At 40.3% G+C, this 13,388-nt stretch overlaps 1 long non-coding RNA gene across 1 annotated transcript in view; it reads left to right on the top strand.

Annotated features, from left to right (window-relative positions):
* LOC140667872 (uncharacterized) overlaps positions 1-7,164 on the top strand; it is a 248,724-nt gene extending 241,560 nt beyond the window's left edge. Inside the window, exon 3 of the long non-coding RNA XR_012047079.1 lies at positions 7,074-7,164. This is a non-coding gene — a long non-coding RNA (uncharacterized lncRNA). The remainder of the gene's footprint in view (positions 1-7,073) is intronic.
* Positions 7,165-13,388: the final 6,224 nt, after the last annotated feature.

Raw genomic sequence — 13,388 nt, 5'->3', positions numbered from 1 at the left:
AGTCGTGATTTATAATGAATAAAAAAAGGGAGTAACTTTTAATTATAAGATAGGATTTTCAATAATTCTTGAAATATAACTTTTTAGTGCGATTTAAATACTATCTCATTTAATTCTAAAATATTAATAATAAACATTATAAAGATAAACATTAATAATACGGATTTGCGAGACCAAACTATAATTGTCATGAATCAATATAGTTAAAAATTCGTTCGACCGACAATATAGTTTTAAAAATTCCTATTCCGCGTTTTTGTTAAATCGACGAATATCTCGATCTTTCCTTCACTTCCGCTTTTTATGAGAACGCCGTTATGATTCGAAATAACAATTTTGTCGACGGAATATATCTATTTTAGGCAGCAGGCACTTCGAAAAGTACGCACTTGCAAATGCAATGTTCTACGACTCGTCACGCTCGAGGAGTCTTGTTTCCCAATTCAGTTTTTGCCGCGTCGCCCAGTTCCTTCAGCATGTCAACAGCTGTTTGATGGATGATATCGGCCGACTGCTCGCAGAGAATAGAAATGCACGTTTGCGGATTTCGAGGTTACTAGGCGAAACGGCAGAGCGGCTATGCCGAGAAATGCGGAATAGGAATTCCAAAAATCGCGAAGAATTTTGATATTAAAAATTTGCATGTAGTATGAGACGAAAATTTAAAAAACAACTTTTTACCTTTTTCTTATTTTACAAATAATTATTGATTTCTCTCAAAGTTTCAGAAAGTTATGTTTGAGTCTTGTTGGAATATAGTTAACTAGTAGACGATGTTCAAAGTGTTAACATGTAGCTTCGCAATGCTAACAATAGCCTAACTGTGTATTGCGAGAAAGGTTTCCACGCTTCTCCTCGTCTTCCTTGTGCTCGACGACTAAACCATATAAAGATACATCACGTACGCTGCACGACGTGCCTATTCTTTTCCCGCTTCTTCCGCTTCTCTTTGCATGCTACTTTGCTTCCCTCTGCCGATGGAGGGTCTGTCTGTGCGTGAGCGTTCATTTTATGAAGTGCAATTTGTATAATAAGATGAAAATATAGAATTTTCTTTAAGAAAATTGAATGGTCAAATGGCAAATTAAATTACTTTCATATAAACATGATTACATGTAAATCACGTATAGAGTGTTTTAGAAATATATACTTAATTGAACGAAAATACGAGAGCTGTTAAAGACATAAAGGATAAGTTCCCTTTAAACTATTACAGTTTTTTAGCAGACGACTCCAGAAATATATATAGTTGACTTCAAAAACTGGATATCGGATGGCCGGACCTGTCACGAACGTGAGACATTGCATCCATTCGCGACATCGACGAAGCGCCGAAACCTGTCACGTTCATTAATCAGTCTTCTGGGAAAAAGCTTCAGGAAGAGTAGTTACGAAGAAGAAAAAAAAAAGGATAAAGTGCATCGTTGCCGAGAGCCTGTCGGTTACCGGGCATCATCCGGTAATACGTTTGCCCAAAAAGGTTGTCGCGCGTTAAACGCGTAAGTCGGGTGCAGGAAGATGGGACGTCAGGAACGTTGGGCGAATACCAACGGCTCATTTACCAATTTTCGGAGAGAACCGCAGAGGCAGTGGATCGTAACTGCGAGACGAGTAAGAGACAAAAAAAAAAAAAAAAAGGAGAGAAGGAAATATCTACAAAGAGAAAAGGAGAAGGAAAAAAGCGCGAGTAGCAAAAAGGAAGAGGAGAACGAGTACCTTTCTTGACTTCCCTACGTACTCCGCAGGGTCTTTGATTCGCGGTGACGCGGTATAAATAGAAACCTGCTCCCTCTACAAACCGAACCAGCCCCCCCCCTCCATCCACTCCCTTCTCACCCTCTCGTCTTCCCACCGCGTCTCGTCCTCCTCTCTGCGTTTGTCTTCTTCTTTTTCTTCTTCTTCTTCTTCTTCTTCTCTCATACTTCTCGCCCTCTTCAGGGTTCTTGCAGGACCTGCCCTGCGCGTTGCACCTCCCGTTCCCGAGGTAACCTGTTATTTCAGGATTGCGAATCGCCGGGTGTTTTTGCGGATCTCCCCGCGCGCACGGCACTATAAATATCAAAGTCTCTCTTTTCTCCTGCTCGCAGGCTGTTCGGTCGTCGACGGGGGACGTGGACGGCGCGACGACGAGGACGCGAACGGCAGAAGGCGTCTTCTCTTCCCAGAAAACAGACGAGGCGCCTCTTCACGGCATCTGTCGCGCGACTACCCCCATAATTAAACACATAGGATCGTCAATCCGGCTTGACGATCCTATGTGTATGCGATGTATCGCACGCACCTATTCCCATATATATTATAGAACGTCGCACGTTCATCCGGCGAAAGAAATCCGCGAGATGATACGCTTCCTTCCGCAGGATTCAATCGGACGACCGGTATCCTTGGAAAGATTGTACACAACGTAGTCACGAAGATCCGCACCGGATCGTGAGTATCGCGTCTTCGTGACTCGAGGAGTTTCTTTGCAGGGCACGATTACTAGTAATAAGCGGAGCAATTATTTTAATTCCCGACCAGGTATTACGTAAATATCTGTAAAGGCGACGTTTATTTAAACTTGTCTTGTCGTATCTGCCTCGCATATAGAATCATAAACGGATAGAAAGAACTCTCTTTGTAATATCATCCCATGTAACTTGTACAGTTTTGATCAAAGGAGACAAGCATACTTTGTATCTAGATAAATTCGTGTGTATCCGTGTTCTCGCTTTTGGAGAAAAAAATGTCTTCTTCATCATTTCTGAACTTCGTGTGTCGAAAGAAGCACCTGACGACAATTAGGATGCGAACGATAGTGTATCAAAATATACGAAAAGTTTATAGAAGAGAACACTCGACCCGTGTAACCCTGCAAACTCATTTGTAGGAAGCGTCGCGACTGTCATTGATATTCAACAAGCGTTGCCTTGAGTAACCCTGATTCTAGACGTAATTCACGGAATTTTCATTTCGGATAGACCGAGAATCTCCTCCATCTTAGCACGTTAGATGCCTTCCCGATTAGCTCGAGAGTAACGCATACACGAAAATTCCCACAAAGAATGCGGATGCTGAGTTTCTCGATGGAGCGAAGCTGCGAAATCGATTCTTTCATGCATGCATTTATTCAGTCGACGCACGCGTACCGCTGATAGCCGGGCTGATACCCCGGCACCCGAAATTAATTGGCATTTTAATCCGGCGATAAGGATGTGCCACCGGCCGGCCATTTATCTTTCGTTGCCGGCCGATTTACCCCCGCGTTGTCCGATTAATTTATTTCGACGCACGGCAGATCCGACAGAGAGCCTCTGGATTAATTGCTCCGGTCCCGGTCCTTTACCCCTGCGATTTTAATGGAAGATTCTGTCTGCACGATCCCTGTAGAGCATTGTCACAAAATGTCAAACTCGAGAGCATGAATTTCGAAACAATTTTGTCTCTGATGTTGCCGAGTCGCTCAAAGTTTACGAAATGTCAGAAACGATATTATCTGACATGAGTCAAAATATTTTTCTTTTGAAATTAATTAATTTACAATTTAGTTTGTACAATTTACAATTTACAATAGTTTTACTGAAAACTCTTCTTTTAAACCTCAAGGTAAAAGTTCTTTGTTTACTGTTGAAGTACAAAGTAGAATTTTTCTATATAAACAACTTCTAGAATTTATAAATTGTGAAAATTGAGGTGAAAAAAATAGAAGAAAAATTTCAACTCGGTTAGCCGGTTAATTACAGAAGAAGACAAGATGAAAATGAATTTAAAAAAAGTTTATAATTCAAATAAATAATTTCAGATAATTTAATGCGGTATCATTTATTATGTTATTTGTGCAAATGATATTTCTGATACTTCAGGTAGAACTTTATTGTATTAATCAATCTCTGTGTCATAAGCTTTATAATTATATTCGACTAAGCCAATAACATAAGCCTTCGAATCCGTTTCTCGTATTCTACCGGTGAGATCCCCCGCCGTAAGGATCGATTAACCGTTAGATTGCATCCTGGTTGATGCGTGGCTCGAGCCTGAGATTAATCGGGTCTCTTTGTCTCAATGAACCACCCGCCGTTCCAGCCAGATAACATCAACGATACATCGATATAGCGGGGCTCGACGGGTTGTCATATCGCAATCGTCTCAGCAATTTCTCAAAGCAAATCGTGAGTATTCCCCGTTTGGAGAAATTCACGACGGACTCCTCGCTCCAATGATCCAGATCCGTTTACCCAGTTCTCTCTGAAAACGTCGTCTAGAAATGACAACAGCACTCGTTTGTTCGCCAACGATAACCACTGTCTCCGTCCGCGACAGGTAACCGACAACGGACCCCCCCAACAACGCGGGGCACGCGCTCGTGGCCCGTAAATGCACTGTGTGTGTGTGTGTGTGTGTGTGTGTGTGTGTGTGTATACGTGTGCGCCAAGGAGGAAAAAAAAAGGAACCGCTAGTCCGGTGGCCCCCTATCTAACTGGTACATCGTTTTCGAACGAACGAACCGTTCGCCATCAGATTCCGCGCGAGATTGCGTCCGTCGAGCGAGGTCGCCGCGGCCAACGCGTGGTCTCAAAGGCTCTGTTGTAGGTCTTGCGCCAGGATACGGCATTCCGATGCAGCGTTTCGTCCGCGTTTCCGGTCCGACACCACACTCAAGGTCGGACCTTGTTGAATGTCAGCCTGGATTCACGCCTTTTGCATCGTGATAATTGAAAACTCGTTTCGACCGGAAGTGTAAAAATATACCCATCGCTTTTTAAAATTATTTTTTTCACCAAGAAGAATGCGTCGAGAATAATTCTATAACATTGTCTATGAGAGAATACTCTTATCTATGACAGTGTATTTATTTTACACAGATTTACATTTTGGAATTAATAAGAAAAAAATTATCCTTCCGATCTAAACTCGAAGCACGAAGATGTACTATTCGAGCACTTTATTCGCTCGATATATCATGACTTGAAAATAATTATTCGAGTGAATGATTATGTAATATAGCGGTTCGAGTGGACTCGCTTTCAGACTTGGAAGAATTCGTGAATGAGAATTCGATTATAAATAGATAGAGATAATTTACGTTTCAATCACACTCAACGGTAAAGAGAGAAAGAGAGAGAGAGAAAGGGAGAGAGAGAGAAATATGTGCAACATGTAAATGAAATTAATTCACGTCGTAAAAATCGACTTTTCGATTCCGAACGAGATACTTTGCGAACAACTTTACATAATTAACATAAATTCCGATTAATTCCCATGTCTCGAATGAATTTTTAATTAGGAGAAACCGTTGATCACTTTAGAACAGCACTCTCAAAGTGCTGTTGACTCTTTCGAAATCGAATCAAGAAAGAAACGTAGCTTCGGGCGAGCCGCCTCTTAATCTTCCAAAACTAAAACTTCGGATCCTCTCTCTCGCTGTCACGTGGTCGAACGAATTAATCTCGTTAGTTGAGAAAATTAGATCCCTCCTTTTTCGCGGGCGCGCACGCTGAAGATTCGCATCCCCCTCGACTGAGGTCTACTAAATTATTATTATTATCGTGAAAATTTCATCGTCGGTCTCTCGGGGATAACTGATTCCCCCACTTTAATCAGGGCCTTCTCGCATCGTCCGGTTTTCATTTGGCACACCGTGCAACATTACGAACAGAAACTAATAAGGGTGATAATCGCGAATAATGTTAGGAGGAGGGGGTTATTTTGGGGCATGGCGCGAGTAAACCAACGTGCTGTAGGGCTATAATCTCCGACGATCGTGTTGCACGCGTGAATACGCTTGTATAAAATACCCACTCACACAAGATGCATACAAACGGCCGCAAAAACGCTGTCTGTCTGGATATTCCCATTCCTAGGGTCTAAATAGCGGCTCTCCTATGTCGGGTGGCCTGCAAAAAATTGAGATCGCGATTAAAGTGGGACCCAGTCTAAAACAAGGTATGCCATTAGGCCGGCGCGATACGCACGATTAATATACATGTGGACTCAATTAATAGTGCACTTCACGGCGAATTCCGTACCTTCGTAGAAATCGTGAGTTAGAACATGTGCGGTTCTGGAAGATTTTCGAGACGACCTATTCGAGAAACGATTGCATTCGTGGATAAAAAATGTTTTCCTCGAATTGAAAGTCTGGCGAAAGATGTAGAGCCGCTCTTCTTTTCTGCACCGCGAGTTCTTTTTATCGAAATTCGAAGAGCCAATTTTCTCTGAACGAGAAGATCGACTCTCTGTTACCAGAGAGTCCGCACATTGTATTCATTTCGGCGCTCCACATGCACGTGTACGCGTCACGCACAGCCACGTAATTGCCAAATTTAATCGACATGCCGCCGGCACCTAAACCAGCACCACGCGGAAATGGCGGAAGATTTCTTACTCATCTCGGATGTGCCCTCCAGCACTTTGTTGATATTAATTACAAGTTAATTTCGGCGCCCACGCAGAACGGGCCGCGATATATATATATATATATATATATATATATATATATATATATATAGTCAGACAGATTTAATCCATCACTCATCGCACGAAAAATTTCATTCGTCCTTCAAATACGTTATCGAAAAATTCCCAACATTATATTACTAGCTTTATTCATAATATTCGTTTTCTTCATGATGTACTACAAAAAGAGAGATATTTTTAAGAAAAAAAAAATCAAATTTTTCAATATAACAAAAAAGATCTTATTTCTCATTATTGATAGTATCTCTTTTTAAAATATAAAATAATTAATTAGGATTTAAATCAATCTTTAATTTAAACTTTACTACTTAAACTTTTGTTAATAATCGATTTGTATCGCCTATAAAGAATATTATTTAGAAATAGCTACATTTTCTTTGTTTGAAAAGCTATACAACTCGGAAGAATTAATTTCGTAGTAATACAAAACGGATGAAGAAAACGAAAGCGCAATCACGAAGGGCGAGGAGCGCCAGTTCCGTAACGTTTTACTCGTCATCGCACGCATTTTGTGCGAATTCAAGAGCAAAGTCGCTGAGAACACGAACGACGCGGAGGTCTCCCGCGATCCGCTTTGATCTCGAAAATTAGCTTACAGTTTATTGCATTTTTTACAGCGCCTTTCATCTCCGAGATTTCACGCGCGCCAGCTAAAATCTCTCATCAATATGCAGAGAGAACCGGGGAAGAAAAAACGTGCAGAGGGGACGATACAGCCGGCTCGACGTGAAGAGAAGAAAAAAAGGACGTACCGAGAAAAGAACGATGAACGGACCGTTGAAAAAAGTTGTTCTGGATCAACTACAAGCGGCTGAGTTTGTATCGAACGTTGTATCGACCACTTTTTTTAACTTATTAATTGAGGATTATATTATCAGTGACGTACCGCGTGTATATTTAATTTCTACAATAATTAGTGCCCGATTAAATTAATATTTGCATGTAAACGTCATAACGTTAATAAAATATGTCAACCAAAGTCCACAATATGACTGTTAACATGTAATAAATAAAGATTAGTTGAAACTGAAATGATAAATACAGCACCCGGCAGAAAAACCTGATGATTTTCAAATTAATACTATGAAGTGGATTTTCACATATTAACAAATTTCTTTATATAAATGTGCAAAACAATGTGTATTATTTATAAACATAAAAGTACCTTTATATGTTATAAACATGTCTGTTTCATAAAGTATAAGTATAGTATTTTATATGAGTATAAAACACATAAATAACTGTTCATTTAGTTGTAACAACGATATCATTGAAATGTTTCTCATTTTTTGCATACATTCTTATAGCCTAAAAGTTTTGTTTTGCGCGTTGCATTATATCTTCAGATATTGTCGCAATTTTTTGAAGAATTGTATAAACTAATTTTCAAATTAAATGAATAGTTACTTATGCGTTTTATACTTATATGTTTATAAATGGCACATCATTTTGCACATTTATATAAAAAAATTATTAATGTGTGAAAATTCATTTTAAAATATTAATTTTAAAACAATCAGATTTCTCTGTTTATGTTAGTATAATAAGATAAGAGATATCTATACATGATATCAATTGCTTTATATATAATATTAAATGTTTGCGAGTTCTTAAAAGTGAATAATAATTACATATATAATGTTCTATCACATGTATTACATATGTTGTCTCGTATTATAGCTCGTATAATAGCACGACATAATAAAAATAAATTACAGTATTAAGAAGGTAATAAAATCGAATTTCAGGATAAAATAAAACTGTTTTATTTTTGTAAATGATGGTTATTAACGGACTGTTTTTTTCATGCTATATTGATAATCGATTGATAATTATAGGTATTTATAATCTTTGCTAACGAAAATTTTTGTGGCATAGTTTCAATTTGTTACGCTCCGTTCCTGCTTGTTCTAACAAAGATAAGATACGATAATGTATCTCGTAGAATGGAAAGCATGTATCTACAAATGAATATATTGTTTTTTTAACATGTTTTATTTTTAAAATTTAAATTCCTCATTTTTCGAGAAATTTAATTTCAAGAAGATAAAATTTATTTAATTAATAAATGTTTTTAAAAATTCTTCCAAATGTTGCGTCGTAAAGTTACTCAAAATATCTGAAAGATAACGACTATCTATTTAACTTAAGCTTCTTAGATAATTTTTAATGAAACTTAAGGGGAAATTTAAAAAAGATACTTAAATGAAACTTAAGGGGAAATTTTAAAAGATACTTAAAAAGTTACTTAACAAATAGGAAAAACTTTTAATTTTTTAATTAATCTTATCCGTTCGTTCTTTATAAAAAATTTGCAAAAAAAAGCCTAAAAATCAGGCCTCTAGATCAAATTCCCCCCTTAAACCATACACGTGCCTCTTTGTTTTTTCTTTTTTTTCTATCTTAAATTCACTTGATGCGTCATCTTCTTATTTCAAGATGGACCGCGCATTATCTAATATATCGCGAATTGGCCGTCATAACGGCTCTTAAATTCCGCCTCGCAGCGGGACGCTTTCGAGAGAGTATTACAAACGATTGTCCGGATAGGTTGCCGAGAGAGAGACGCTTCTCCATTCTTTTCGAGACGCCGGCGGGCGACTTGGTTTCTCGAGAGTTACATCTCGAGGCTCACCGTCCCTGACCATTCGCGCCCGACAGGAGGATCCTTCTCACGTTTAGTCATTCTCTCCTTTGCCGCGAACGATCTCTAGGACCGAGAGAGGAGGAAGAAAAGAAGCGCTTCGCAGAGAGGAGATCGCAATCGCATCCTCCGCGCTACGACATCGCCGACGAATCTCGAAGTCGCGGATTGCCGTCATCCTCCAATCGCGCGCGTTGCACGCTGACCGGTTCGTGATGTCACTCGGTATTTCCGTTTTGAAAAGGACGATACCCGCGGGTCATCCTCTCCGTCCCGCGTGACGTCTCACCGCGGAGAAACGCGACGCTTTCGTTGAGTTGCTGAGAGAAAGAGAAAGAGAGAGAGAAAGAGAGAAAGAGAGAGAGAAAGAGAGAGAGAGAGAGAGAGAGAGAGAGAGAGAGAGAGAGAGAGAGAGAGAGAGAGAGAGAGAGAAAGAGAGATCCTTTTCTTCTCGGAGCGTCCACTACGTCGCCGAGGGAACGAACCCGAAGATTACACTTTAATTGCCTTCGTGCCACGAAGAGATTGCCGCTTGTCAAACCTTTTACTACGGACCACTGATGCAAAATCAGCGCGTCAAAAACACGTTTCCTACGTACAAGTTAGGCAAGATATGCTATAAAGCGAGATATCGTAAAAATGTCATACGTGAGACAAGTTAGAGCGCAGACGTCAAACTGCATCTACAGTGAATCTTCGTAAATAATTTTTCTTCTTTTCTATCTTAGAAAATAGCGAGTTGTTAATAATTTTTCCAGTCACGTAAGCAACTAAACTTGTGTATCGCACCCAAGTCTATATTTACGAGTCTCTTTATTAGGTGATATAATCTGGAAGCGCGCAGTGTTCGAATACGAGCAATTTGTCGAAGGAAAATAAGAAACGATTTTATGCGCTACAAGCTGTGATTCTCGAATCGGTTGACTCTTACGACCAATAGTTGGCGAGTTTACGCATAAACAGTCCAATAATGGTCGGACCTTGACATTGCCCGGCAGCGCAAACAATGTACCCCGCTGTCTCTTCTTTTCCCTCGGTCGAGAGAGAGCCTCACGCCTCGGAGGAGACAAAGCGACAGAGAGGGACGACATCCGGTGTTGAGCGCGTTTGTGTGTCGTTCAACTCGCGCCTCGCGCCCGGTTATCTCGCCAGCGGAAAGCGACCGACTACTTCTCCTCTCCGCCTCTTCGTCTCCTCGCGACTAATGGGACTCGCGACTAATTGGGGACTTTGTCTTCTGGGAGCGAACGGAAAACGCAGCCGTGCCTCGAGCGCCCGGCGAGGATTTCGTCCCGCGCCATTGACGGACGCAAAAGACCGCGCGTTCGCGGAAGTAATCCTCCTTATGACAGATTTCCACGACGGCGACGGCGAGGTAACGAGAAACGCGGCTGCTACATCGTTCCATTAAAGTCATTCTGAAACGAAGGTAATCTTGACGCGATCGAGCCGCGTGTTTATCGATTATCGCGGAGGAAGTGCAAGATGATGCGACAAGTTCTCAAGGAAGGGAAAAGTTCCGAACTGCCAGTCTTCGAGTCTCGCTCAACGTAAACGTATATTAATGGACGAAATTATTATCGCTCCGTATACCTATCTTACACAATATAATCTATTAGCGATCAAAGAGGTCTTATTTCCCGACCCCACACACGCACATGTATGGCGGTCGGCTTTTTCCCGGAGCATGTGAATGAAACTGACACGTTCGCATGATGGGAACACGTTGGCGAACGCAGGACGACGGGCGCCGATAGCACGGTGATTCACGAGATGATAGCAGGTGGGAAAAGATGAGAAGAGAAGAAGAGAGGAACGACGACGACGACGACGACGACGACGATGACGATGACGCCGATAACGAGGAAAACAGTTTCTCTCTGAAGAGAAAAACAGAAGAAAAAGGGAGAGAGGAGTCTAGGATATCATCGCCTATAAATACTCGCGCGTAGCCTCGGGCAAGGACGCGGTTGCTTACGAACAGGCATCCCGATTTCTCTCGCGCAACGTTTTCCGACGACGACGAGGACGAAGACGACGACGACGACGACGACGACGACGACGAGCTGCTCGACGGATAACATTGACGCGCACTAATTGGTATCTTGAGCGGCGAGTGGAAAAGGGACCGGGATAATAAAGGGTATTAGCAGCGGGGTGGATTCCAGGATATATACCCTACGTACGCGAACGCGTGCACGCAGTCGAGGCACATTATCCGAGGATAATGAATCTTGGAATATGATATATTACCGGTCGCCTCTCCCGGGAACGGAAGAATCCTCGTCTCGTAAATTTGCTCGTCAGATTGGCGGTAGTAACGGATCGGATCCTGCCTCCGCGACCGTGTATTATGCCTTGATTAGAGGCCCCCCCCCCCCCTCTCGATTAGAACCCGGCTGTTATTACGCAATGTTTTAATGCGATACACGATGCGCCGTATATAAGATCGACGTGATGAGAGCGCAAGATCGGAGTCGAACATCAGTTCAACCGAGTATTGATACCATATTAGCTTGTCCGCTGTCAGCGCGCTAATCATGATACGTTTTTTTCTTCACTTCGTATAACACGCGCGGCTATAATTTTACACACTTGTGTTTCATTATTTACCTGTCGAATAAATATCAAGCGTACACAATCTATTCGCTTCGAAGCGAGATATTAGTGCATTTGGAAGAAAGAGAGATGATGGAATCAGAAAAGAATGTCAATGATATTAAGAAAAAGAAATAATAGTAATAGCAGAAAAACCTTTGGTTTTTTTTGGCAGAAATATAATATATACTCGGCAATTCATATTTTATTTAATGACTTTAAAGCACCGTTCTTCGGATGCGCATCGACTTCCTTAACGATCTTTGGTCTTACTGCGTGTTCCAATTGGAATTCCAGAAATCTTTCGGTATCTAGATTACATCTACATTATAACCAGCCACTTTTTTCCGATGCAGAGATGATATATATTCTTATTTAAACACGTGTATTTAATTAATGAGAGAGAACATTTGTTTAATATAAAAATTCCTATCGCTGAAAAAAAAATTTTCGCGCGTAATCAAAGAAAGACTGGCTTATAAATTTACTCTTTGAATGCTATGGAACTACTTGTGCTGATTCTTATCATCGACTGTCGCCGCTGACGTAATCCTCCCATCGTGTCGTCTTGTGTTTACAACAATTACGATCAATCAACTTACAACGTTGTGATTAGTACCTTCTAGTCAATGACGCAGCGTACGCGAATCAAATCTCCGATCGTTTCTCGATAATCGCTGTCGAATTTACTAGACCTTCCACTGATTTCCTTGCGCTTCAGTGATCGTCATGCTCGGCGTAATAGTCAAGAACGCACGGTTGTGATTAGTCTCCGTTAATTACAATGATATGCGACCATTTTGCTTCAGAGAAACTGTTTATATTTTCTAATTTCATGAGTAATTACAAAAAATTATATTTAATCAGACTTGAGAAATACAGGACTTTTTTTAATTCCATTTGTTAAAATCGTTAACTAAAATATTACACAATTCAATTATTATTATTGTACATTAAACAATTATGGTTAATAATTTAAAGGTCAAAACTAGATTTCAAATGTAATAGGCTACATCCACGCCTGTGGAACATAGTAAGTTTTTTTATATTAATTATCAGGGGTTTTATGAGACTTTTTTTTTACATTTACTTTTAATATTTAATTTATCATTTTAAAAGATGTAGTTAAAAAAACTTTACGTACTTTGCGGGATTTCTCTAACTTTTCCAATATTTTTTTTTTTAATTATAAAAAGATGTGATGTGATACAGGACATTTGAAAGCAGATTTGGATTCAGAACGCCAAAATTGACTAAAAACATTTTATAGAAAAACAATTTTTAAATGCATACCGGTGTTATCGACTTTGGTTTCATAATTATTTATGCATGGCGTAAAGATCGAAAACAACGTCATATTTACGGTAATCATAAAATCGCGACCGCTTTTCAAGCCGGAGAAATGGTTGTAAGAATATTCAAGGATCCAACAGCCGTCTTCAAACTTATCGCGTCGGAGACGGAAAAAATAAGCGCGACCGTTTGCTGAATGGAAAACATTACCTATGAAACGGGCCCTAAATATGGAGAATGTTCTCAAACGCGCATCCAAGACTGGACATAAGTCGTCGCGTCAAAGAGACACACTGTAACGTAAAGTTTCCTCGTTATATTCGTTTGTATACAGTCCGAGGAAGTTACGTTCCGCGGACACCAACTTGATCCATTAGGACCCTTCTAGGATAGCTCG

The sequence above is a fragment of the Anoplolepis gracilipes genome, chromosome 7 (genome assembly GCF_047496725.1).
Source record: "Anoplolepis gracilipes chromosome 7, ASM4749672v1, whole genome shotgun sequence".
Lineage (NCBI taxonomy): Eukaryota > Metazoa > Arthropoda > Insecta > Hymenoptera > Formicidae > Anoplolepis > Anoplolepis gracilipes.
This window is presented reverse-complemented; position numbering and strand designations above follow the sequence as displayed.